The following is a 27,902-nucleotide window of genomic DNA, read 5'->3' as shown; positions in this document are numbered from 1 at the left end:
ATGAGCTGAAGTCAACAGACATCTTTCCACTGACTTTCAAGGCTTTGGATCTAGCCGTGTGCATGCGTGCACGGGCGTGGACACGCCCTCTAGTCACACCTCCCTTTTAAAGGGCGTAGACGTAGACGCATGTGCACGCGCCCACACAGACAGCGAGAAGCAGAGCTGGGGCACACTTATCGTTTCACCTGTGGCCCAACACTTTCCATTCTGAGACCCTCTTCTCATTTGCTTATAGCTTTGCCAAACTTTAGCTATTTGGAATGACATTTTTCAAGCTGGGCATCTGAATTTGGAGGGGAAAGTTTCACAAAAAAATGGTTGGTTGTTTCCGAGGATGAGATCAGGAAAAAGTGCGTTTGCCGTTTGCCCATGTTAAAGGAATTCTTACAATTGATTCACTGAGAAGCTCCAGCACTTCCACCCTTTGGAGCAGGGGCTTGAAATTTGGCAGGAGGCTTGTCCTGGTGTCAGGATGTGGTTTTTGCCATCTCCGTGAAACTCTGTCTTCATCTGGCCAAGTTATAAAGCCTCTGAAAATATCCCAGTTCACACATGCTCAGTAGAGACTTGTTAGAGTTTGGCCCCTTAGTTCGCCAAAGATTCCAGCCGCCCTGAGCATTCACAGCTCCGACCTGTGACCAGACTGCACGTGCCGTCCCCATAGCGCAATGGAGCCTGCTCGGTCTCAGGCTGCCGCTGCTCCTCTGGAGACGTCTCTGCCTCCTTCACTGCACACCTTCCAACGTCTCCAGCAAAATGAGGCAGGGGTCCTACAGACAGCCTCCTTCGCTGCACGGCCCTGATCCGCTCCCAGCGCATGGACTGAGGCAGGGAAAAATCATATGCAAGCACGTCTTGGAGCTTGTATCAAAACACATATGCACCCGGGGGGCACAGGCCCAGGTAACCTCAGTGCTGGCCTTTCCTACCATTTGAGTGCTTGGCTTTGCAACCTTCATGTTCTTTGGCCATTGATTTTTGGATGTAATTTAACACAATTATCCGTTCTCTCTGGGCCTGACCCAAAGCTCCTTGAAGATAATGGGAGTCTCTCCAAAGACTTGAAAGGCCGTTGGATGAAGCCATGTGTGTGTACGTGGCTATTTTTATTTTTAAAAGAAAGACAGTCATATGTGTGTAAACGCACACGCGTGCACACACACACACGTACCTCGAAAAATTTGTAAGGCAAGGTTCCCAGACACAAAGACTAGTAACCCACCCTTTGCCGATAGGAATAACAGTCAAGGCCTCAGGCTACAAAACTACATACTTACACACCACCAAATTTACTCATGCCATTGATGGGGGGAGAAAATTTTTACCAGGCTCCAGATTTCTAGGCTCTCTCACACATACCCACACCTCTCTCTCTCTCTCTCTCTCTAATATTGCCTTTTCCCCAGCTGGTTTTGACTTTCCCACCCAGCAAAGCCATGGAGTTTCCATAGAAACATGAAGATACTCAACTGTAAATAATCATTTCTCCACAAAAAAGGCTCCAGCCCACCACGTTTCGCCGTCAGCCTTTCAAATAATCGTCCCTGTTGTTCGCTGAGACCCCTCCCCTCTTGCCGCCTCCTCTCCAGGCTGTTCATGCTGCCCTTGGGGCTCACCAAGCGGCCACCCCTCGCTGCCTCCAGGCAAAGGTTGGTTTGGAGTCCCACCCCCCTCTTGTCTGCCCATCCCATGCTGTGCGAGTGTTTCAAGGCCCAGGCATGCAGAGCTGGGGGAGGCCGACTCATGGTACCACCCCAGGTCACTGATTGCACCAGAGGGCGTGATGCAGCGACTGTGATGAATCAGGCCCCTCTGGTCCACGCCCCAGCTATCCCAGCTCCCCAGTCCTTGCACCAACACTCCCGTAACAGTCCTGAGCCCAGCAGGGATGCTCTACCAGGAGTGCACAAGCGATACAAGGACTGCTGGTCATTGCAATAGGTTAGAAGTAACAATAACCCTCTGCTCTCGACCAGCATTGCTTACATGGGCTTCTCCGGGCCCTTTATAAGCACCAATTGATTCATTAAGCGTTAACACACATGCGCTTATCCCTCCTTGCCCCAGGCTCCAGCAGGTCAGTGTCGTTATCTCCGTTGGGGAAACTGACGCACAGTGACCTGCCCTAGGTGTTGCAGTGCAGCAGATCTGGGAATAGAACCCAGGAGTCCTGGCTCCCCAACCCCAGCTCTAATCTGATACCATTGCTTCCCTCAGTAACCACCCGCCCTAACCTGCTTGCCTCTTTTCCCCAGCACCCTCTTCTGGATCAGGCTTGTTTCCTTGATCTTTAAAGCCAGCTCTCTGCTTAGCGTCAGAGGCTGAGGGCTAGCCCTCCTGCAGACTGAATTGGAAAATTGTACACAGGGGAGTGTGCAGACACACAGTACACTGGGGCTGCAAAGAGCACGGCTTCATGCCGTCCAGGGGAGCGTGGGTCTGGGTGAGACAAGGCATGCAGCAGCTCTGAGTGGGGCAGAGGGAAGTGGAGCAGGGGGAGCAGTTGCTCATATTCATGGTTTCCCACCAGAACACTGCGCAAATCCCCCAGCCCCGTCTGCCCTCCCCGGCCCTGCTCCATCCAGAGTAGGGTAATCCCAGGCTCCCCAGGGCGGTGGCATAATCCCGTCACTGGAGGGTTTTAAGAGCAGGTTGGACAAACCCCTGCCAGGGCTGGTCTAGGTTCACTTGGTCCTGTCTCAGCGCAGGGGGCTGGACGTGATGACCTCTAAAGGTCCCTTCCAGCCCGACATTTCTGTAATTTTATTATTCCAGTCCTGGGGGGGAGCCCAGCTTGACTATTGCCTCTCGGCTCTTTGCCATGAGGATGTCGGTGGCGCTGCAACCAGAGACAGGCCACAGCTAAGCTCAGGCCAGGTCTGTCCAAACCTGGGGCCCCGATCTGGCCTTATTCAGAGAGACAAAGATTTTTAAGGCCCACCCTGACCATCTCACCTGACTTCCTGCACAACCCGGGCCAGAGAGCATCATGCTGCGAAGTCTGAGGCTTGTGTTGCCCATCCCATTGTACCCAGGTGCAGTCGGCCCCTGAACGCTGGCCTGAGCCAGACTGGCGAGCTGCTAAACACGAAAAGACCAAATTCACCTCCTCTATTTTCCACTCAGCACAAAACCCTTGTGCAAATACCCGTGTGTTTACATGCCTGTGAACCTGTGTCTGCATGTGGGCATGTGCATGGGAATGAGTGTGGACCTTAGTGTGCTGTGGTGTGAATGCACACTTGAGCTGGCTTGGATACGTCAGCAAGCAGCAAGAAATGTGTGTGCTTGTGAACCCATGGGCAGCCCTGACTACACGACTGTGAGGGGAAAGTGAAGGACCCTTGAGCAATGCCCGTATCGCCTCCTCCACCTCCAGCTGCTGGTTTGCAGCCCTCGGGCTGACATCTATCAAAATTAGCAGCTCAAGAGCTCCCTGGGCCGTCCTCCTCCAGCTGGGGGGCAGTGGACAGGGGCTTCACAGCTGCAATGACATACCTGACTGGAAGGGCTGCTTAGTTACTGTTGCCTCTTCAATGGTTACTTTTAAATGGCCTAAAGTTAAACACATCCCTGTTTTTCATTGTCTCCAGCCCAGGGACATGGCTTTGGCCAGGGCTTTTACCCTTTCCATCTTTTTAAGTCAGGCCTTTTTATTTATTTTTTTTAATCATGAATGACTTTTCCCCCTGCTATCAAGTACATGGTGGATTTTAAAGATCATCTACGTTTGTTCTCCAGCTCGGAAGCAAGTGGAAGGACGAAGCGCTTATGTCAGAAGTTCCTGCCCATGATGAGAGGAGAGAAAAAATCCTTCTCCAAGGACCCGATTCAATTTGATTTAATGGAGGGGTAATGCCCACCCCCCACCCCTGCCCCCTCATTAGGGAATTTTTCATACAACAGATGGCAAAGCCATGAGGCCATGGACCCTGGGGGCTGTGCGGGACCCCACAGATCACAAAGAGAATCTCAACTTGAGCTGGCCACAAATGGTTTTTACCAAATTTTATTGTCACTGGTTTGGACAAAAAGGCTTTTTTTCTTTTTTGGACAATAGAAATTTTCACAAAAAATGTCAGGTTTTGTCGAAAACGACAGACTTTGTGTCCAAAAAATGATTCCCCCCCAACTTCTGTTTTTTGACAAAAACCTGAACAAAAAGATTGAAGAAAAACATTGACAAAAATGGGGGGGGGAATAGTTTTCATTTATATTTTGTGTGAAGAAGACAAGGAGAGTCATTTCCCAGCCAGCCCGCGAGTGACTGTACGATTCTGTGGCAGGGAAACACGCGGGTCACGTTAGCCCAAGTCACCAGAGGCCAGAGGTTCAGACCTGCTCCTCCCGGCTTTCAAAAGGGCTCATGACTCCTGTGTCATTCTCAATGGGAACTGTTGGCTGACGAGATCAGAACGGACCCTGCTGAGCCCGGCTGGAAAGTCCCTCCTAAGAGGCCGACCCAACGCCCTTGACAGGAGCTTTCCAGTCCCTTCATGGGGCATGAGATCACATTGCAAGTGACAGATCCCCGGTGCTTCCTTGCCGGGGTGTGGATTTCCTCACCCAACCCCCTCTCCTTAGATACACAGTAGCAGTAAGAGTACATGCATTAATTAACTGGTTACCTTCCCTCGCCTACATCCAGTGTACAAGGCTAAGTACAAGGGCCTTGCATCCGCACACCCATGGTGCTGTGGGCTCCAGCATCTCTTCAGGACCATTACAGAGGCAGGTTTGGGCCTCAGAAAGGCAGCATGTATCGCCATCTTTCCTCTCCCCTCCCCCTTTCCCCACCGATGGCCAATTGAAAATGCTCAACCGCTGAATATTTTAAACACATGCAGGCGAGAGGCAGCCTCTCTGCGGAGCTATTTTTAGCACTCTGGGAGGCTGGGTGCCGGCCCTGCCATGTCGCATTTACCCGCCGGGTTTCGCCGTGCTCTGACTGAGCTGCCCGTCGATTCTGATCTCAGGGCTGGAGGCTAAGTCTCTGCGGCCCTGGCCTGTCTGCTGCCCTCCCTCCCCAGTCCTGCCATGCAGCCTCAGCAGCTTGGCCACGCCGCTGTGAATACACAGAACCAAGGGCTACACTCTGCCCTGGGCAGCTCTCTTGGGCCTAAGAGGATGTCACCCCCACGCCGAATCTGGCCCTAAACCAAAGAGTCTCCTGAATAATTATACTTTGCCTTTTGTAACCTGTCCTTTAAATAGATAGCTAATGTAACGCCAATATTTAAGAAGGGCTCTAGAGGTGATCCTGGCAATTACAGACCAGTAAGTCTAGCGTCAGTACCGGGCAAATTAGTTGAAACAATAGTAAAGAATAAAATTGTCAGACACATAGAAGAACATAAATTGTTGCACAAAAGTCAACATGGTTTCTGTAAAGGGAGATCATGTCTTACTAATCGATTCGAGTTCTTTGAGGGAGGTCAACAAACATGTGGACAAGGGGGATCCAGTGGACATATTGTACTTAGACTTCCAGAAAGCCTTTGACAAGGTCCCTCACCAAAGGCTCTTATGTAAATTAAGTTGTCTTGGGATAAGAGGGAAGATCCTTTCATGGATCGAGAACTGGTTAAAAGACAGGGAACAAAGGGTAGGAATAAACAGTACATTTTCAGAATGGAGAGGGGTAACTAGTGGTGTTCCCCAAGGATCAGTCCTAGGACCAATCCAATTCAACTTATTCATAAATATTCTGGAGAAAGGGGTAAACAGTGAGGTGGCAAAGTTTGCAGATGATACTAAACTGCTCAAGATAGTTAAGACCAAAGCAGACTGTGAAGAACTTCAAAAAGATCTCACCAAACTAAGTGATTGGGCAACAAAATGGCAAATGAAATTTAATGTGGATGAATGTAAAGTAATGCACATTGGAAAATATAACGCCAACTATACATACAATATGATGGGGGCTAATTTAGCTACAACTAATCAGGAGAAAGATCTTGGAGTCATCGTGGATATTTCTCTGGAGACGTCCACGCAGTGTGCAGTGGCAGTCAAAAAAGCAAACGGGATGTTAGGAATCATTAAAAAAGGGATAGAGAATAAGATGGAGAATATCTTATTGCCCTTATATAAATCCATGGTACACCCACATCTTGAATACTGCGTACAGATGTGGTCCCCTCATTTCAAAAAAGATATACTCGCGTTAGAAAAGGTTCAGAGAAGGGCAGCTAAAATGATTAGGGGTTTGGAACGGGTCCCATATAAGGAGAGATTAAAGAGGCTAGGTCTTTTCAGCTTGGAAAAGAGGAGACTAAGGGGGGGGATATGATAGAGGTCTATAAAATCATGAGTGGTGTGGAGAAAGTAAATAAGGAAAAGTTAGTGACTTGTTCCCATAATAGAAGAACTAGGGGCCAGCAAATGAAATGAATGGGCAGCAGGTTTAAAACAAATAAAAGGAAGTTCTTCTTCATTCAGCGCCCAGTCAACCTGTGGAACTCCTTGCCTGAGGAGGTTGTGAAGGCTAGGACTGTAACGGGGTTTAAAAGAGAACTGGATAAATTCATGGAGGTTAAGTCCATTAATGGCTATTAGCCAGTATGGGTAAGGAATGGTGTCCCGAGCCTCTGTTTGTCAGAGGGTGGAGATGGATGTCAGGAGAGAGATCACTTGATCATTACCTGTTAGGTTCACTCCCTCTGGGGCACCTGGCATTGGCCACTGTTGGTAGGCAGGATACTGGGCTGGATGGACCTTTGGTCTGACCCAGTATGGCCGTTCTTATGTTCTTATGGTTAGCACCCTTTATCTCAGCATCTCGAGGGCCTTTCTCTGCATTAATGAATTAAGCCTCCCAGCTGCACCCGCCCAGGGAATAACTCCATTTTACAGAAGGGGAAACTGAGTCACAGAGCAGCAACAGGCCTAATTTCACAGCTCTTCCTCACATAAGCAGAGTCATTGACCATGACCCTTAGTAGCTCTCCCAAGGGTCCAGCTAGTCAGGGGCAGCAGAGCCAGGAAGGGAACCCAGAAGTCCTGGCTATCCTCTAGCCACCGGGCCACAAGATGCTTATTTCAAGTGAAGGGAGAAGTGTCCCCCTCAGGCGATAGGTGCTGTAAGAGGAGAGAGCTGTTCTCTTGCAGAAGAGTGAGAGATTCCAAGGAGCTGAGCGCCTTTCCAGTGGGGTGGGCACAGCCCCGACACACCCCTCGTCCCCTGAGCACCACGGAACTGCCATGTGGAATACAAGATCACCAGGCACTGGGGGAGGGCGGGGAGACTAGCCAGATCCAGGGAAGGGGGCTGGGATGCCTTTGACCTCTAGGCCATGTCTGGCCCAGGTGCAGACTAGCTGAGAATTTCTACTGTCCGACGCCTGGTTTGTGGGGCTGATCCTGGGTCCCAGCAGGCAGGGATTCACCAGGACAGCGGACACTAAACAAAGCCTCCCGCCCTTGCTGCCCATCTCCCCACAGGGGCCTAGAAGTGAGTGGGCCAGGGAGTCTGATGGGGTCAGGGAGCCCCCAGCTGCTCTCTCCAGGGGAAGGGCCAGGCAGTGTGGGAACATATCCTGCAGTTCCCTAAGGGCATCAGACTCCAGTGATGACGTCACGTGGGTCCATTTGGAGAAGGGACCTCTGGGAAGGGGAATGAATTAGGCCAGGATTTTTTAAAGCAACAAACGATGCTGGGCATCCATCCTGAGCTGCGCCAAAGGGGACCCAGTGTTCGGACAGTGCCGCGTGCCCACTCCCTGAAAACCAGGCACCCTGAAGGCATCTTCAGTTGGGCACCCAAAAATCAAGAGGCACTTGCGAAAATCTTGGCCCAGGAGCCCTCAGCTCAGACTTGCCCTGAAGCGTGAGAACAACGGGGTGATCCAAGGTCTCCCCTTGGAAGTTCCTCTGGAATCCACACCACTGAGATCCAGAATACCCCTCCCCCTCCCCTAGACTCCTCTCAGAAGATCCAACAAGCCCCCATATCCCCAAGTCCCCACAAAGATCCAGAGTGAACCCAACCCCCTCTCCCCACATCAACGGAGTTTTGCTGGAGGATGGGGGGGACCTGGGGCTGATTTACGGCCATCAGGCAAAACATCTGGCATCTTGGGCCACTCTTCGTGGTGCGTTTCTAGGCCTGATTCTGCTCTGGTTGTCCCAGCATAAGTCAGGGGCGCCTGCACTAAAGCCAGTGGGGCTGCAGCAGGATCAGAAGAAGGCTCCTTGGGGTTCAACTGAACCTGAAACTCTGGAAAATTCAAGCCCCATGTGAACCAAGATGGGATGCAGCGGCTCCGTATGATCCCCACTGCCCAAGGACTCAGCCCCAGCCCCAAGGGAAACAACCAGCAGTCAGCAAAGACATACAGTCAACACGGGATCCGTCCTTCTGCCAGGAGCATCAAGAGAGCAGGTCGGCTGATTCAGAGGCAGTTTAGCCGGGGAGGCATCTGGACACCAGCCTAACACGCACCCACCAGCCCTAGGAACATGACAATGGCCTCTTTCTATTGCTGACAGGGCCTGGTAGCCAAGCCTTGGGCCCCAGATCCTGGCAGCTCCCAATGAAAACAGACCACTTAAGGGGGTGGCAATTGGCAGAACGACTGCATCTTCCTGACGGCACAGAGAGGGGCAGAAAGAGCCTTGCTGGGTGTGCAGGGGGCTCCTTATTGAGCTGCCCGTTCCCATTCACGCCCCCAAGCCTGCTCCTTAATGGCCTAGCCAGGCCTTTTGATGAGCTGCTGGCATAGTCCCTTTCCCAGCTTCCTTCCTCTCAGTGCCAGGATGCCAGCACAAAAGCCTGCAAAGCAAGGGTACAGGAAGGCCCTTTCAGTCTCTCTCCTGTTGCCAGGGGTCGGTGTGGGGTGGGAGGGCAGCAGCTGCCCCCCCAACCCCCAGAGTTACTTTTACAGGATTAGTCAGAACCTGCTTTGATGGCACTCGGAGACAAACGGCGAAGATGGAGTGAAAATCACCAGCCGCTTTCAGAGAACTGGGTGGACGTTCCCACCCCAGCAGCTGCCGCTCAGGGTGTCAGCTAGTCTCGCGCCTCCCCTGGGAGGTGAGAACGTCCACTCTGATTTACGGATGGGGAAACTGAGGCAGGGAGAGGGGAAGTGACATGTCCCAAGTTCACACAGTGAGGAGCTGAGAGGAGAACCTAGGAGTCCTGACAACGCAGGGTCGGCATCTGTGTAACATCCCAAATCAACCAGAACTGAAGCTGTGGGTAAAGGCTGGAGGGAAAAGAGTAAAGAGAAGGGATGAGCCAGTCCCTTTCCTAGGACAGTGAGGGGAGGGGAGAAGAGGGTTAAAAGACCTCTTTACCATTAGGCCCCGATCCTTCAAAGACTTGGGCCGACCCCTGTGCCCAAATGGGGCCCCACTGACTTCTCAGGCAGATGAGCCACCACTGTTACCAACTCTTGTCACTATATTCTTGGGATATCTGGTGTTTTTCATAAAGCCCCAGCTCCTGGAGTCAGATGACTGCCTGAGAACCTCAGCTTTCATTTTAAAAGAAACAAAAAGGTAAGTTTCTAGCTCTCGTGGTTGCAGAGGAAAGCTGGAAAGGCAGATCCCTCAAAGCCAGACTCCCAACCCAACCCCCCCACCCCCCGCCAAACCAGAAGGTGAATACAAAAGCCTATGAAAATCTCTGGAAAGAGATGGCTCTTCCAGGTCTAGCTTGTTCTATCACTGTCCCAGATCAGTGCGGGCACAGAGGGCTTCACTCTCCCAGGCTGGCAACATGCCCTGTGCCAAGCTCGCAGGAAAAATGCCTCAACCCAGTGCACACACAGAGTCTTACTTCCTGGGGCGAGTGGGGGAAAACCAAATACATCAGCAGGCCGAATACCATCTCTGGAGCTGGTTCTGTGGCCCCATCCCTATGCTCTCCGAGTGCCAGTAGCACTGGCCTTGGTTACACCTGGGCAGACCCCATGGACTCCAATGGTGACAGCAAATGGGTCAGCCAGGGCGTAAGAGAGCAGAGTTTAGCTGTCCGCATCAGGGACACCGAACTGGGGTGCCTGTAAGTAACTGCTAGAGAGAAGCTGCCCTTCAGCTGACCTGCCACACCCCTCAACTAGCCACCCACGAACTGCTGGGGGTTAGTGGAAATGTTCCCAGCAAGAGCTTTATTCCTTCGCTGCAGGGTATCCCCCTCTGAAGCAGCCGGTGGCGGTCCCTGTCAGAGACAGGGTACTGGGCTAGAGAGACCCAGTGGTCTGATTCAACCTGACCATTCCCAGGCCCCACTCTTTACAGGTAGAAAATAAAATGGCCTGTACATTTAGCTCCTATTATTTATGTGCAGATCCTGAGTATGTGATAGACTAAGAACCTGTGTTACAGCCCAGAGGCCTTAGTGAGGGCTGGGGGGTTGCTCTGAGGTGAGGTTTTCTGTTTGTTTGGGGGAGAGGGAAAGGAGTTGGTTGGTAAAATGAGGCGGTCTTAAATATTTTTGGCTTGTGGGAAATCTCTCTCTCTCTCTCTCTCTCTCTCACCCCTTCACTAAAATAATAATAATAATAAAATTAAAAGGGGAGTGACCTCCTGAAAATTAAAACTTCACTTACTGAGACTCATGCCCAGGAATTAACCTGAATGGCTCCTTTCTCCTGCCTTCGCTTGCACACAAAGTGCTTTCCAATGGCTGATTTCCTGGAATAGATTCAGTTGCTATGATACCAAGTTTGCTTTTAACGAACCCCAGAAAATTAATGGCATTCAGCAGATAAGTCCTTAAAGTGGAACCTATTTTAAGAAATTCTTCCTGACTGGTTTACAAGGAGTCGGCAGGAAAAAGAAAGCTTCCAGAAACCAGCATACCATGAGAGCTTTCTCGGGTCCTCCTCTCCATAAAAAGCCATTAATATAGATGTCACCAAGCAAATATTTCCTGCAAAGACTCCCTTTCAATCTGGGCACCCATGGCAGAGGGAGCCAGGAATCGGAAGATAAGGCATCAACCATGTTGCATTATTCCTTTGGATTATGCTGCGGCATAAATACCGCCTGTCAGGTTAACATGACAATATGAGTATTGCACAGACACTGCAAATATTTTCCACCATCATTAGCTTCCATTTCTTTCCACTGAGTTGACCCCGCCCTGCCTGGGGTGCAGGAGTGTACAGTTTAACCTGTGATGTGCAGGAAGACAACATGAAACATACGAAATGTGTCAATTTCATAGGATTGCACCCTGATAGTAGAAGGCTACAGCATGATGGGAACTAGGCAAGAACAGGGTCCTGATCTTATAGTGGCAAAAAAGCTGGGCTTCTCAAAGGGATCTACCAGGGTTAGGATCCTAAATCCCACTGGAATTAAATAGGAGTCAGACACCGAACCCTTCTGAAAATCATCTTTGAAAAAATCTCAGGCCAGACTCGCACGGGAGTCAATGAAAGCCTTGCCTCTATCAGGGACCCCAAGGTCCAAGCCATTGAAATAAATGAATGCGGCTTCTGGGAAGGTTTCACAGCAGCCCCAGACAATAACCCAGCGCAGCAGAAGTGAAAACCACCCTCAGCAAACCATTTCCCAGAGAATGTGTGAGTGGAAATACTTGAAGTAAATGGATTCAGCCTGGCCTCCCAACAGCAAATCCAAAGGTGTATTATGTTACCTATACAAAGGCGCCGGGATGGGTTATTTTCCGAGTGTAGAACAACCCTCCCCACCCCTCTCTCCTTCGGGGTCCTCAGAGCCTTTGTCTCCTCTAATTCATCGGGCTGGCAAAGCAGAGTGGGAGGCGAAGGCCACGCGCTCCTGCTGACTCAATAGGGCACTTTTGTCTCCCGAGGATCTGTGGTTGAAAGGCCAGCTAATGACATGACTCGCCTGCCTTCCTTCCACTCAAATCTTGGCTGGACGAAGGGCCTCAAGATGCAAGAGTGCGGCAGCCAGAACTTTCAACTTGGCACTGAAGAATTTCCCCCAGAATCCTACGCTCCTGTCCCCCTCCCCATGGCCCCCACCCGTCAGGGAATGTGGAGGTGGGTGCTCCATCCAACACGCACCCAGCCTCTGTCATTCTGCTCCTGCAGCGCTGGGGGGGGGTGGCTGTCGGACTAGGGGCCACATTGCAACAACAAAACCCCCAGGATGGGGCTGGACTGTCCAGAACATCCTGCAGGGCCTTTGTAAAGGGGTCACCTGGTGGCCAGAGCCACCTGTGCCAGCGACGGTTGAAACCCCAGACCAAGGTGCACAGCCCTTAGGCAGCCCTCTGTGCTATGCTGGCCAGGATAACAGGAGTGTCTTTGGTGGCTGTTTATTAATAGACCCCACTGCTAAGTAACCAGCACAGCAACGCTGTCAGCTGAAAACAGTCCTCGTCTGTCTGAGATCGCTCCACTGTTCCTCCCTTCCTGCCGCTCCCTTGCCACAGTTCTGCTGCAGCCTTCAAACCAAGGGGCTGTCAGATGTTTTTCTCCTTTCGTTCTCTTTGTTGGCTTAACCGTGGACATCAGCCGAAGCTGCACTTGGTATAATCTGAAACAAGCCACATGCAGGATCCTCTCTCTCTCTCTGGCTGGGGGCTCCCGACACCCCCAGTCCAGTGCATGGGCCAGCTTTGATGTCAGAGCCCAAACCAGTTATATTCCCAGCAGGGCAGAAGGAAGAAAACATGATATATAAATTCTACTCCTCGAGCCCACGGAAAAGCAATTTGAGATGGACACAAGGTGTATGGAGGGGGGGGGAGGAGGACCCTCCTTTAGGGAGAAAGGTACATTAAAAGGGCGTGAACCTTCTTCATGGAAACCTAGCATGAGATTTACAAGGCGGAAACCCAAGTGAGGGAGGAAAGAGAGGCAAGGTTACACCAGTGCAAATCCAGAGGGTGGAGTTACCCCAGGGCTTAATTTGTAATGAAAGAGGTGCTCGGGCTCCAGTAATTTTTTTATTTTCATAACTGATGCAGCCCAGAGGTGCCAGGGCTCAGCCATGGCAAGCCCTGCTGGCGCAAATTAAGCACTGAGTTACTCTGGCATAAATGGGATGAGAATTTGGCCCTTGGTGCAAGATAAAGGGAGATTCTTATCACACCACCTTGGAAGCCAGGGTCCACATCGATGGACTGACGAGCCTGTGGCTGACGGTCTGAAAGGGGGCAGAGTCGCGGGGAGGGGACAAAGAGGAGGTCAAGACTAGAGGCCTGGTATGGGTGACGGGGCATGGCCGCAATCCCATCCCTGCTGCAGGGAGCACGCTGGCGGTGGACGTGCTGCAATCTCAACGGGAACAGGGCGGCGGGTGACACGACCCCCTTAGGTGGCTTGGCGAGGCCAACGCTCTACACGGTGTGCAGGCCCTGGCCAGAGAGAGCTTGCACCAATACCCGTGCCATGGGCCCCCTCCAAGCATGCTCAGAAAGAGGAAATGTCCACGCTTCACTCCCACTTCGGGGCCTCAGGCACCGGTGCACCACGGTCCCACCATTCTCTGCCTGTGGCCAAGCCTCCTGGGGGCTGCGATACTTCGCTTTTCTTTCAGTTGCTGGGTTCAGTATGCGGGGGCTGGGCTGGGCCAGTGGCCCGTGGTACTCAGGCCATGTGATCTGGCCCCTTCTGGCCTTAAACACTGTGACTTAAAGGAGCGAGTTGCTGACGTGTGAAAGAATGGCTCTCAGAACAGGGTCAGAGCCCTCCCCACCCCAGGGCACAGCCCGGCCCAGCCAGCAACAAGACATCGTCAGGCCTGGCTCTTAATGGCAGAACCCCACTGGCAAGCTGGGGACTTATTATCTTGCCCTTGCTCAGAGGAAGGAGCTAGACGCGGACAGACTGGGATTGTAGGCTGGCCTCTTCCTACACCAGCCTCTTCCTCCCATGCTCGGTGCTAATGTACCCACCCCCAGCACCCCAAGGGGGCCTCAAACTGCCTCTCAGTGGGGAGCGGGTTACTAATCTGTTAGCCCCCAGTGGCAAAACCCCCGACCACTTCGCTGGGGAGCAAGTTCTGGCCCTTCCTTTGCAGAACACTGACGGGGTAACAAGGCATCCAGAGGTATGTCCCCTGCCATCTCCTCAGCAGCATTCCCCACGCTGCCCTGTGATTGCTGGGGTGCTGGCTGCCAAACGCTTGACTCCCGTGGCCCCACTGAACAGACACGATTGAGACGGGACTTGCACAAACTGGGGGCTGAGCCTGCCATTCTTACGCATGGGAGGAGCACTTACTCTTGCAGATAGTCCTCTTGGCTTCAGTGGGGCCAATTGCCCAGGCAAGGCCTGGGCCCCAGGTCCCTTGATGATAGTAAGACCCACCCCTGCATGGAGAAGGTTTGCAGCCAGAGATGTGGACAAAGCGAGTTCATTACTCCTGGGGGAAGGGGGGGTTAATGATGGAAATGGACAAGACCCTGTCCTTTCTCCAGTGATAACACCGTTTTTCTCTTTACATTACATACGATCTGCAGGGAGACCCAGCCCTGTGGGGAGTGATACCCAAATCGTGTGATGACGTTTTTAAAACACACCCTGCCTGGCAGCTCGCTCACCTGTGCGCTGAATATCGAGCCAACCTCTGCGGCTCCCCAGCTGGCTGCCAAGAACGAGGGCTGCTTTCTCTGGGACATGCAGGGACTTCTTCTGATACTGGCTGCCCATGGAGCTGGTCCCTGCCCACGACCGAGCCCCACCCAAGATTCGCCACCATAATCGACCCGTGCGGATCAGATGCATTGATCATCAAATTACAGATACACCGGGACAACGGTGACACTAGCAGGAAAGGTTTTAAGACAGTAGCCACCCCGTTCCCTCCTGCACCATGTCAGGACGTCAGCTTCATGCAGTACCTGCCTAACTTAATATCCAGGACATGCAGCCCTGTACGGTCACTGCAGCTAGAGATATAACAGCCAGCTCGAGGAGTAAGGATGCCAGATCAGGCCATAAGGTCCCTGGAGGAGGGAACTCGCCTTCTCAAATGTTTGCAAACAGCTGACCACACAGCGGGCCCTCTGCAAAGGCGCCTCTGCTCCCAAAATCTTCAGCATTACAACTGCTCCGTATGTGCAGGCTCCAGCCGTATGGCTTTAAGTAGGGGGAGAGAAGAGAGGCCTAATTATAACAAAACAAGCGTGAGATAAATAGCAGGTGGGTTCTGCAGAATGGGAACAGGTTTAAAGGGGCTGGAAATTGCTTGGCGGGCATTTGATGTTTTTGAATAAATGATATTTTCCGCCTCTTACTGCTCAGGGGGGAAAAAATAGGTGCATTAAATAGGAGCACATCCCCTGGCCAAAAGGCATCAGTGAACACAGGCAAGGTTTCTGTATGCTGCCCATCACCACAATACTCATGAGTTGTATCCCCACTCTGGCATCACATGGACATTGCGTAAGCTGCATAATTAGGCCCCAATCCTGCAACACTTTAAGCATGTGCTTAATTTTACCCCTGTAACCTGTCCCATTGGAAGTAAACAGGACAGCTCTCAGGCCTAGGCTGTGTCTGCGGGCTTCGAGGCACTACTGCAATATGAAGAATAAATCATATGTGACTGTGGGACTGGGCCTTAAAATACAAAGGGGCCAATGCTGCTGCCTTCACTCAGACAACCAGCCACTCACCCCTGCCTCCTGCAAGTGCAGACCTAAAATGTACTTGCGGATTTAACCGTATCAGCCTGCAGACTACCCAAACACACCTAGATATTGCTTAGTCCTGCAGCATTTTCACAGGCAAAACTCCCAGAAATGTCTCTGCACCAGGGACTACAGAGTCAGTCTCATTAGTAGTAATAATAACATAATTGTAATTCTCCATACAATAGACATTGTGGTGGTGTCGCCAAGATATTTTGAAATATTAACAATAGTGAAGCAAGACAGATTGACAGAGAGACCAGAAATGACAAGAAGGGTTTAGAATGGAACGTGCTTCTCAGACTTAAGTCTAGCAATGCTATGAACAACCCTGTAATATCCATATAGACATAGACAAACAATGGGACCTTCTTCTACTGAAATTGACTTCTTTTTCCTCCCAAAGAGATAGATCAACCACTCCACATGGACTTCAGGCTTTAACTCTACTTTACAATTCACCTGGTGTGCCACATTTAAGCAACTTTCCTTCTACTTCGCCACAAATGGTGTTTTGCTCAAGGTTCCTTTCAAGCAGGCTCTGTTATATTTATCTCTGTACGTGCACAATGACAATATTTAATTGTCAATGTGAAGATTAAAACCATTGTGGAAAAACAAGAAGTTGTTGGAGTTTGTAGTTGGCCCAGGGACCATTAGACTGGAATGGAAATAATCACCAGAAAAACAGATGTGATCCCTGGGCCTCAATAAATGATTAAAGACAAAAACCGGCTGAAATTTCAACCGAATAGACACAGCACATTTCACTTTAAATGTCTCTCCTTTTGCAAAAGATGCATGCACTCCCTTTAGAAAGCTGCCAATAATTCAGAGAGGCCGGTGGCATGTGAAAATCCACTCCCCTGTTTAAGTACAGGGAGAGCTCTCAGTTGGTAGGAAATCCTGGAGAATAGTGAATCAGTTTTTACATTCGGTTCTCTAGCTTTATGATATCACATACACTCATACAGCTAGATAACCAAAGACAAAAACCAACCCAGTCCTTTAAATATAGGCCTTGGTCATTCCATGCACACAACACATGCCACACACCTTGCTTGTATCCTGGTGCCACTTCCTGCTTCATGCACCCAGCACAGTGCGAAATAAAAACCAAATCCTTTTAGATCTACAGAGTGGGTTCCTGCCTCTCAAGATCTTTCCCATTTTATATTTTTCTTAAATAGGAAGCCTGACTGTTGTGAGAGTAAGAATCCAGGCTGATTCCATGCATCCTAATGCCTGTGTATAGTGCAACACACACACACATCCTAATGCAACACGCAAATCCACACACCCTCGATGCAATAGTCACAGCTAACACACACAGGCAACCAGTAACGTCACCCAAACTGTCCCTTCTCCCTAGAGATCTGCTTCCTTCTCACACCCAAATGTACCTTCCAGCCCCTCTCACTGTGCTGGGCTCTGACTCTGTAATTACTGTAAATTACTGACATGAGAAATGCTGAGTCACGAGGACTCAGATGAGGGGAAAAAATTATTCCTCTTAAAGGGACCTCCCAGGATTTTCGAGGCGCCTCTGGCTCCACCTGCCCCGCCCCCCATCTTTGCACCTCTGTGGCTCTCTTGAAGCGATTTCTGCTCCCCTTGCCCCAGGCCGGGCCTGGTGGTGGTGGTGGGGGGGGGGGGGCAGTGGAGTTTTTCAGCCAGTCCTAAAGCAGGAGTGTTCAAAAACGACCCCGCTTCTCGGTCCGCCACAAGCAGAAGGATCAGCCCAAAGCAAAGGCTGCAACCCAAGCAGCCTAACAAAAGGGCAGGCGAAAGAAACTCTCACCCACCCCTCCCTGCACAAGCTACTCCCAGGGCCCAGATTTGGGGGGATAAAATTAGCAAATAGGCAGGTCAGGGACCGAAGGGGAGCGGGGGGGGGGGTCGAGAGCAGCTGTATTTGCCCTTTGCGTAGGGGAAAATGGGTTATTTGGCTTTGCACTAGGGGGTGTGAGTGTGTTTTGTGTCTCAGTCAGTGAGGAGGGAGAGAAACACACAACCGGATACAGCCCGCCTCATTCCCCGCTCAGCCCCCTCGCAGCCGAAGAACTGGGGTCCTGACACGCCGGGAAAGGAAAGAAAAGTACCTTCCACTCCCGCGGCTCCTCCGGCGGGTCAGCGGGTCTCAGCCTGCCCCTGGGAGCGGCGGGGAGCTCCCTGCTCTCCCTTCCACGCCCTGGAGAGTGGAGAAGAAGAGGGTGGGTGGGTATCTCTGGAAAAAGCTTGCTGGACTCTAGGCAAAAAGCCCCCTCCCCTAATAACCCCCCCCGCCGCCGCCCACCCCTTACACACCCGCCAGCACAACGTGGCCTCAGGCAGGCGCCTGGCACTTCTGTGATCTCCCCCTAAACTTGGTCCAAAGGCTCCGGGAAAGTGCACATGGATGGGGGGGAGGGGAGAGGAGGGAGACAAGTGGTCTGAGAAAGTCTGAGGATGGGGGCGGGGGGGTATTAGAGGCCACGGCAGGGGACAAAGCCAGACTTTCTGGGCTGGGCCAACCTGTGAGGAAAGCCGGCTCTTGGGGGGTGGGGTGGGGGGGCAGCCAGACAGGGCAGAGGTCAAGCACCCGGGCTCGGATGATGTCAGCCCCATTAGACATGCTTATTGCTACATGGCTGAGCAAGTGGAAGTCTGGAGGGTACCGGGGAGGGGCTCTGTGTGGTCTGCCGCCCGCCCCAGCCCCTCTTCCGAGCCCCCTTTCGTCTCAGACACACCAGCTCCCCCGCCGAGCCGCTGCGGGGTCAGAAAGTGCACCCAGCCGCCCCCCGCCCACCCACCCACCCTGACGGAGCATCCCGTGAGCTCCGGGAGCATCGCTCCGCACCGAACCCGGCAGAGCCCGGGACGGAGCCTGCTCAGAGCCACCTCCCCGCGCCTGCTTGGCCGAGATTTTAAAGATTCGAAATTGGACTTTTGTGTCAGGCCCTGGGGGGGGGGCACACCCCGAATCGGGGCTGAGGAGCAGAGAACAACACTCACCCCCGGCCCCAACACCCGTTGGCTTCTCTGCCTGAGCCAGGACTGCGAGAGTTTGGGACTTACGTCGTTTATTACAATTAAACCGGTTGCAACCCCAAGCTCGCTCTCTCTCACACTCACACACACACGCGCCTTGGGACATGGGATCCAGTTGCAGGGTGTTTCCCTCCCATTCTGCCTCTTTGCAAGGGGCAGTAATTGAGCTGCTCACAACAGTTGTTAGAGGAGCGATCTGTTTATCCAGCCCCCCCCCGCGCCTTTTAACTCAGGGAAATAGTCCCCCCCCCGTCCCCATCTCCCTGGAAATCCTACTCCCTGCGTCGAAATGGAAAAGGTCCCATTAGCCATTGGCACAAGGTGCTTCCCCGTCTCAAAGGGCCCCTAATGGCTAAGAAATGTTTGGGGGCCAGATTCTGTTCTCTGTGCCCTTGGGGTAAGCCCGCGCAAGTGCCCTGGGGAGTGTGAGCGGTGGGGGGCGGAGAGCAGAATTCAGCCTGCCATGGGGAAGTGTCTGACTGGGGGGGCGGGGGGGTACGGTTTGTTACATGGTTTTATCACAAGAGATCGTTTCTCTCTTACCCTGTATGACTGCAAGACAAGACCCTTCTCTTAGGGCGAGCATCTGAATCCGCCCCCCCTCACCCAACCAAACAGCTCAGCGATTTCTAATCCAATCATGCTAGGAAAGCGCTTGACAATTATCATGCCGAAAACGTGCACCCGCCTCACGTCTGGGCGTTTGCGGTCGTTACGGGTTTCTGGGAGGTTTACACTGGTTTTGGATGCAGCTTGCCGTGAGGACAAGGGGCGAGGGAAGTTCTGGAGAGGAGGAGGGGCAGGGTCTGAAGTTGCTGAAAGCTGAAGATTGTCCGTCCAGTCCCCACGGGGATCAGTGTTAAGGCTGCTTCTCTTTTTGCTTCTAAAAAAGCAAATTAGTGATGCAAACACCAGCCGCCACCAGGGGAATGTTTCAAATCCATGGCAGTGAGACCCCGGCAACAGGCCTAAATCTCTCTCTCTCTCACACACACACACACCCCGATTCTGCGGCGGCTCTCAGGGCATGCTCTACACACACGGCCGCACATGTCATACACTCGGCCGAGCCTGCGTGTCCCACGCACACGCACCGTTTAGTAAGGCAACGACTCCTCCTAACCCGGCTCCAGGATCGAGCCCCCTTCGCTCCCACGTTGGCATAAAACGGGACAGGGTTTTTGTGGCGCTGTCGCCGATGACCAAAAAAAAAAAACAACCCCCCAAAAAACCGAACTCGCCTTTTAAATCAGAGCTGGCCGCGGCTACGGCGTTTGCTGCCCGGGATCTCGGGGAACGGACGCCCCGGTCACAGAGCCGGGCAGGGGCCCGCTCTGGTTTCTGCCCTTCTGAGGCACTCCGGTTTCACGTCCCCCCAGAGGTCTCCGCACTGTGTCCCCGGCCACACTGACCTGAACTCCGCCGCGCCTGGGGAAGGACGCCAGACCCGCTGCTTGGCAGCGAGACCGATGGCTTTAAAGGGAGGTAGATGGAAACCTTTCCACTGCTTTTTGAAATGTTAACCCCCCCGGTAACTGGATTTCCCCCCTCCCCGGACTGCAGATCCCCGACGAACACAGATTCAAAACCAAAAATCACGTGTCCCTTGTTCTCTCTGCATCTGAAAGGGAACATTTAAAAACCAAATGCCCCAAACCCTTCCAGCAGCCTCCTTCTGCAGCGGCTGCCTCCTTTCCGGTCTTTTGCTCGTTTAACCGTCTTTCCTCCGCTCTCCACTGAGCTAATTTGCATTAATCAAGAAGTTGCTTCTTCCACGGAGCCACAGGCCCCGCTTTGGGCGGTAACGTGCCCAGCACACTTCACCGGCCGGGCGCGACGCTTCGCCCTCCGCGGGCTGGACAGAAATGCCCGTTTTGTGCAGTTCCAGCCCCGCGATGTATGTTGCAAGCCCATGTGCAGCTCCTGGGGCGGGATCCGCCGGGAATTTTACAGCTGCAGAAAATTGGTAGCCGGGCTCGGAGAAAGAGACACTCGCCAGCCCAGCGGATTTTCCCCTTTCGGCCTCCTTTGCGCTAAGCGCGGGGTGGGATTTCAGCGTCATTTTCTTTAAAAGTCACTTTATTCGGAAGGCGAGCGCGCGTGTGTTTTATTTATAACAACCCTTTCTAAGTGAGAGCGGTTCCAAAGCCTGTCAGGGCACTTCCCTTTCCCTTTCCCTTTCCCTTTCCCTTTCCCTTTCCCGGACCGCGTTTGTCAGCGTTTCTGAAACCCGCAAAATGCCACTTCCATTTCCACGGCCATTTCTGCCAAAACACCAGCCTGGGTCCTCTAACTCTCGCCAGCCTTTCTTGAAAAGATTTACGGATTTGGGATTCTTTAGCAAACTGGGATTTTTTTTCCAGCGGGGGGAAGAAGAAAGACTCGATGGGGGACGGGGGGGGACTTTTAGATCAAAATATATTTCCGATCATTGGCCGATAGAGATAATGCTGTTTCTATGTGGCCACATTATTTTCAAAGGAGGAGACAGAGAAGTGGCATTCAACGTAATAATTCCCCGGGTCACCCACGGTTATGTCCACAATGTTCTTTTCAGTTCCAGTTCCCCCTCGCTCCTACTTCTGAAAATAATCCGGTCACGATCAGAAACGCGTTTGGTGAGAGCCAGAAGGAACCGGGCTGGGTTTTTTCCCCCTGTGAAGTAACCTGGGTGGCTTTTTTTAATTGATGTATCTGATGGAAAATTCTCCTGCAAGGGAAAAGAAACACCTTGGGCCCGAGCTGTGATCCACCCCCGGGGGGGTGCTGGCGTGTAGAACCCGCCCGAGAGGGGGCACAGGCTGGAAGCCCTGTAGGGCCGGGTAAAGGGGACACTGAGCAGCTGCCGCTGGGACCCAGTGTTAACCCGGTTGCTTAAGGGACCGCCGGACCGGTGCGGCCTGTACAGATGCCCTGGGGCAGGAGAGACACAAACGCGGGGGGAAGGAGAGAGGAGAGTGGGCTGGTCCGGGAGGCCCAGAAGGAGCGATCCGAGGTGGGAGGCCAGGCTGCGTGGGCAGCTCGGGGACCCGGCCTGGGACAGACTCTCCTCCGTCCCGGATTTGAGTGGAGTGACTGGTGTGACGCGCACCCGGCCACGGTCTCCACCCTCTGGGAAGCGGCCCCGGAGTTTCTCCCTCCCCCGCCTGGATCTTCCCCGCAAGCCTCCCGGTGAGAGTCAGGCAGGGCCTGGGCCGGGCCATGGCAGGACAGATCCCCCAGGCTGTGCCCCTGAGCTGCGCCCAAAGGAGGCGCAGCTGAGCTCGGGCGCAGCCGGATCTGCACCCTCTCCCCCGCTCTACTCCCGCGCAGGTGGGGGGCGGGGGTTCAGAGCCAGCCCCCGCCTTCCCTTCGCTGGGACTGAAGCACTTCTGGAGCCTGGATTCGCAGCAGCTCCCCTCGGGCCGAGACATTCGCAGACCGAGTTATTCACCCACCAGCTTCTTTCCGCCCCGGCCTCAGGAGATGAACCAGGCTCAGGGCTTCCGCCAGCAGCGAAGGGAACACAAAGGGGTTTGCAGGCGTGGGAAGGAAAATCCCCCCCCCATTCTACCTAAAGGCGCCCTTAGGTCTCTTCAGTTTGAAAGCTGGGGTCCTCGACGCTGGCACGCGCAACACAGAAACTTGGGGGGTCGGAGGGGAGCCTACAGCTGTCGGATTTTAATCTGCACTCCCTGAAAAGGCTTCCCTCCTGCGGTCTCCTGCCTCACTTCCTCTTGGACCTAGCGCGGCTCAGCCCTGCTTTTTAAGGAGCCCCCAGTATAAATTGGAAGGGAGGGAGGCAAAACAAACCGAATGGACCACACAGCCATCTGCCTCCGACACAACCTCCACATGCACCAGGACAAGAAGCGCCCGAACCCACTGGGTTGTGTTGGGTCAGCGCCCGAACCCAATGGGTTGTGTTGGGTCAGCACCCACAGCAGCCAGCGCCAGCATTAAATCTTCATCTCCACCAAAACCAACACCTGCCTCCTACCCCCCTCCCACCCGCTCCGTGGCCTGGCTTCTCTGCAGAACTCAGCAAGCACCGGGCCGGAGCCCGAGCTCGGGTGCAAACGGGAGCGGAGACCAGGCAGTGACCCACTGAAGGGCAGTTAGTATCGCACAGCTCGCCGCCTCGGTGCAGAGAGCAGAGCAGCCCCGGCGCTACCCAGCCAGGACGGGGCCCTAGCTGCGCACCGACCCCGGGGAGGTGACACCCGGATATTCCAGGGGTCTTAACGGAGCCGGGAGCTGAGCCCTGTGCAAGGAACCGCCTGGCGACGCGCCAGTCACATGCTGGAAGGGGCAGCGAGCCGCACGCACTGTCCGGGGTATTCCCACCGCAACCGGGACAAGCTAATTCCCCGAGAGAGTCTTAAAAACAAACCCAGGAGGAAACAAAGTCTCCCGAAACCTCGGGACAAGGAGCCTTTCGGCTCCCATTGCAGCGTGCCCCGGAAATTCTCTGCGGCTGGGTGCCATTAAAACCAGGCAAGGAGAAGAGTCGCCTCCCGTCTGGGCCGATTACTGGTATTAAGTGGGCTGAGGCGGCTGCCTCTGTCCTGTACCCCGCTGAGGGACATTGGAAAGAGTGCAGCGGGCACCTCCAGCTATGGGTCAGAGGCTGAGATATGACGGATGGTGTTATGTACGTGTATATGCGTACACACCCATGTAACACACACTTATCTGTGACACACACACCCCCCTTTATAGGTACTGATGGAAGAAACAGCAGAAGCAAAGCATGTGGCCACAAAGATCTTGTCAAAGTCTGTGTGCTCGAGTGTGCACAGGTCGGATCCATGGGGTCTTACCTGCCTCCTGCACTGGCGAAGGCTCCCTTTAAAAAAATTCAACGGGTCTGATCAAAAAAATCCCCGTTCCTATTTTTAAAAAACATTTTCCTTTACCCTCAGGTCTTGTTACTCGAATATTCCAGTTTTGATTTAATCCATGTGGTTTAGGACCCTGCAGGAGCCTCAAAGCCTGCAACTGCTTCCTGAAAAGTAACAAGTTGTCCACTTCAACCCCAGCTTTGCCAAACCTCCCAGGGGGAGGACAGCAACACCCAGGGTAACCATCAAGGTCCCGGCTGGCTTTACAAGCCAGTAACCCCCGGCTGTCCCGGAAGAGCTGGTATTTCAGGAACATTTCTGATCAGAGGCAAACTTTTTTAAAAAATGGAACAGTCATAAGGGGAAAAAATGTTCTCCCTGCCATCCCAGGGGATGTAAGAGGGCGAGAGACCCACAAGCCCATCTCCAAGCCATCTGAACAAATCTGCCCACTTGGGCTTTTAGATTAAACTGAGATCCTGTCTCTTTAAATAGAAAGCACCCTTCCTGTCGTGAGAGCACCCTCTAGAGCAGGCTTTCTCTGCATTACCCCCCACCAAAGCCCCAAGTTACAAGGTACTAAAGTCAGTGTCCCCAGGCCATCTAGCCATACAGAGAGGGAGGGTGGCTTTGCCCCCCTGAAACCTGTTCATGCCCACCATGGTGCAACCCCCGCATCCTAGTGGATGCTGCAATCCACATGGGAGCAGATTCTTAGCATTCATTCTTCCAGGGTGCTCAGGCCCAGATCCAGCAAAGCACTTAAGCAGGTGCTAAGCCTGCCAACTATTGCACCTTGCATTGATGTCAGTGGAACGACTCCCATTGACTTCAATGGGGTTGTGACCTTAGAGAGCAGAACCATTGCATTATGGATCCTTTCTAGCCTTGTCACCAAACCCCTTTGTCTTTCAGCAGGAAGGCTGGTGGCTCAGGACACTTTGAACCTTGTTAAAAAAAGGAGAAGAAAATAAGAAGTTGAAACTTTTCCTAAACATGATCTGACTCCCTCCCTCTAGTCCTCCCACTTTGCCACAGTCCATCAGCCTAGCGGGGAAGCTGACAGCAGGAAAGAGGCTACACCCAGTGGGATCCTAGCAAGTCTCCAAACCCGCACCCAGTGTGGAATAATTGTAAAATAAAAACAAAAAGTAGGGTTGGGGATATGACATGAAAGCAAACATGATCAACTCATTGATGGAAAAATTTTACTGTTTGTTCTTATCTATTTGTCTATGGCACCATGAGGGCATTGATAAAGCAAGGGCACAGGGCTAAGCAGGTCTTAACTAATTCATGTCATATTGGTCTATAAGTGTATTCAATATTATACACAGCAGCACACAGAGAATTTGGACTTGGAGACCCCTGGTGCCAGGTGAGACACAAAACCCAGGCACCGCCCCAAAGGGCTTGCAATACAGAGAGACGGGTCTGGAGCGGGGGTGGGAGGCAAAGGCCTAGAGAGGGGAAGTGATTTGCCCAAGTCACACAGCAGAGCGAGAAATATTACCCACACCCTGTCTCTGCCAGGCCGGTGCCCTCGCCACTGAGTTGCACAGTTCTGCCACGGGCAGGGTCTCAACAATAGGCTTCATGGCTCTGCGGGGAAAGTGATTCTAAGCCTATTACAGCCCTGAAGGAGCAGGGAGGGGAGCAGCGGCTGACCTAATAGGCCTTGGCCAGCTCTCCAATCTAGGGTGACACATCCTGCTGGCTTGGGACGTGCTGCAGGCCTAGGCCCAGGAAGCCCATGGGCCGGGGGGGGGGGGTTCTCCTTTGGGGCGGAGGAAGGGAAATAATAGAAACATCTTCAGGGCACACAGCATGGAGGAACAGCCAGGTTCAGAGGCAGCATTTCCTCCTGCTGCAGAAAGGGATCGGAGCCCGCTGCAGCCTTTAGGCCCAACAGGAGGAGATCACACTGCGGCTTTGAATCCCCAGGCCTTCCTTAGGATTGAAATGTCCCTTCAGCTTATCCATCCCTGGCGGCCTGTGTGTGAAATCAGCCAGTGGGCTCCAGCCCATTCCCTAGCAGGCGGGTGTCCCCATTACAATAGCCAGCTCCAACCCTGTCAGCAGGCTCACCAGGCAGGGCCAGGGCTGAAGGAGCCCTGGGACCAGAGCTGCCCTCTGTCTCCTAGAGGGTGTCAGAACCGGGCCACACAGGGAGGGGGCTGTGCTGGGGGAAGCCTGATCTCCCACTGTCCATGCTGTGTCTAATCTAGACATAAAGAAAGCCCGCATTCCAGAGCTGGGGACTCCGCATTTTTCTCCTGCACTATGTTAAGGGAGAAAGACATTAAAAAAACAAAAACAAAATAAAACAATCATAAAATGATACTAAAGCAAGCAAAGGATCCTTCTCATGCAGACACACCCATGCGTGCACACCCATGCAAACACCCGGGCGTGCACACCCAGGCAAACACCCATGCAATCACCCATGCAAACACCCGGGCGTGCACACCCAGGCAAACACCCATGCAATCACCCATGCAAACACCCAAGCGTGCACACCCAGGCAATCACACACACTGTTGTGATAACTTATCCGTCTCCCAGCCTCCTAAATTTTCCTCTGGCCTGGCTGTATTGTTATTTTTGCCAACCCCCTGCATCCGCCATTGGACTGCCGGCGTCAGCTGACATAGGCAGCTCTAAACCCTTCTCGGTGGAAATGCCGGATCTTTCCACCTATTTCTAGAGAAACCCTGATACAAATCAACCCAACACGCAGTCCATCAATTAAGACCCCAACTGCCTTACTCCGACATACATCACTAAAGACCTGGCAGCATCCTGCCAGCCGCCCCGATCTGTTTCACCGAGGCTGCCCGTCTGCCGTGAGCGGCGAAGGGGGAAGCCAGCCCCACGCACACGCCCCCCTCCCCCGGAGACAAGTCGCTGCTGGGGGAGAAGGCGCGAATACGCTATTTTCAGCCCAAAGGGCTCCTGGAGACGGACACTGACTGCGCCAAAGACGTTATAGAGACCGACTCGTCGCCACGTCCACATGTTCGGTTTCTGGTCGTAACGACTTCGGAGGCCAGCGGGGCTTAGCCGGGGCAGCGCCCGCAGGTTTGGGGGTGGGCGGGGTTTTGTTTATTCAGATCTTAGGGATCTTGTCAGAGAGGAGTTTCAGGGCCCGGGGAAGCCGTTCGTTTCATGCCTTTCCTCTGATCCCAGAATCCAAGCGGCTTCTCCGGGGAGACAGCACAGAGCCAAGCCAGCCAAAGACCCGGGCAGCCTGCGGGCTCCCCCAGCTTTCTCCCTGGCCGCGCTTCCTACAGATTGAAGAGTGCTGTTCCACCCGGGCTGCAGCCCTTCCTAGCTCCGCATGTAGCTAGCAGCAGAAAGCTAGCACAGATGATTAACCCAGTCCCCTTCGTGACACGGCGAGGACATTAATCCTGTCACCCGGGGCGATTCCTCAGGAATCACGCGGCGGTTTCATTCCGCTTTTCATCATTCGACCCCGGTTAGAGGATCCACTAGACTTCTCTCCAAAGTGCGCTGCCACCGATCCTGCTCTCGTGGGCCTCACTGGCCCCATATAATCTTTCGGTGCCGAGGCCTCTCCTAGATATCGTTGGCTCTGTCTGTTCCAAGGACGGGACGGCGGCAAATTGTAGGGGGATGAGCAACTCTCCCCGAGTAGGAGACCCAGACGAATTTCTTAGAACCCAGCCTTCCGGGGTACAGAAGAAAATCTGGGGTTCGTAGTGTGCCCCCCTTTTACCGTTGCGGACAATCGGCGGAGTTCTTTAGCTCTTTCCCAAGTGGGAATCACATTTTAAAAATAAATCCTACAGAGCAACGTCACTAACCCCCCCAGGCGTTAAATCAGCCCCCCAGATTCATTTATTCTTTTAAACAAACAAACAACAAAACACCGAACAAGGCACGAACAATAACTGAAGAGCTGGGAGATTCCTGCCCGCCTCGTCCGGCTGCAGAGTGTCACCATGCGGGGTCCCATCCTCCCTCTGCCCAGCACACCCGCACGGGGACTGGGACCTGGGAAACTGCTGTCCATGGTGCTGAAATGCAGGTCCCTGCCCGCCCGTTTCCCGTAGCGCCTGACCCACACAGCAAGGCTGGTTTGCACTTTGCACGGACAAGGAAGACTACACCCGGAAAGGGGGTTGGCACATACACAGGGCCTTTGCTGGAAACTAGTCCCCCAAAACGCCCACACCCCACGAAGGTGCATACCATGCTGCTATAGCTCCGGGTACTGCATTTTTAGTTGATACCTTCCTATTTTCAAAGACTTGAGGTGGCAAGTGGAGGGTCCTGAATTTGTTTTTTAAAGGGAGGGGATATTTCTTTTTTACTGTGTACCGTACGGTGCTTATTAATTCATTAATTAATTAATTATTACTGTCAGATTTATTTTTAAAAGGCAAACAGAACTGAATGGAGAGACTGGTGTTGCCCAGGAACTGTTGTTGTCCTCC

The 27,902-nt window shown here is 53.0% G+C and overlaps 1 long non-coding RNA gene across 19 annotated transcripts in view; it reads right to left on the bottom strand.

Annotated features, from left to right (window-relative positions):
• Positions 1 to 27,902, bottom strand: part of LOC141977659 (uncharacterized) — a 127,741-nt gene that overhangs the window by 73,741 nt on the left and 26,098 nt on the right. For 12 of the 19 annotated variants that reach the window (XR_012636258.1, XR_012636256.1, XR_012636259.1 and 9 more), the window contains one exon: positions 17,689 to 17,777. This is a non-coding gene — a long non-coding RNA (uncharacterized LOC141977659). Of the gene's footprint in view, positions 1 to 17,688; positions 17,778 to 18,580; positions 18,763 to 19,710; positions 19,730 to 19,857; positions 19,998 to 20,028; positions 20,145 to 23,418; positions 23,438 to 25,977; positions 26,009 to 26,218; positions 26,338 to 27,902 lie in introns of those variants that run through there. The other 7 variants (XR_012636266.1, XR_012636274.1, XR_012636273.1 and 4 more) reach the window with 7 other exon arrangements.

Source organism: Natator depressus, chromosome 25 (assembly GCF_965152275.1).
Source record: "Natator depressus isolate rNatDep1 chromosome 25, rNatDep2.hap1, whole genome shotgun sequence".
In the NCBI taxonomy this organism is placed as follows: Eukaryota; Metazoa; Chordata; order Testudines; family Cheloniidae; genus Natator; species Natator depressus.
This window is presented reverse-complemented; position numbering and strand designations above follow the sequence as displayed.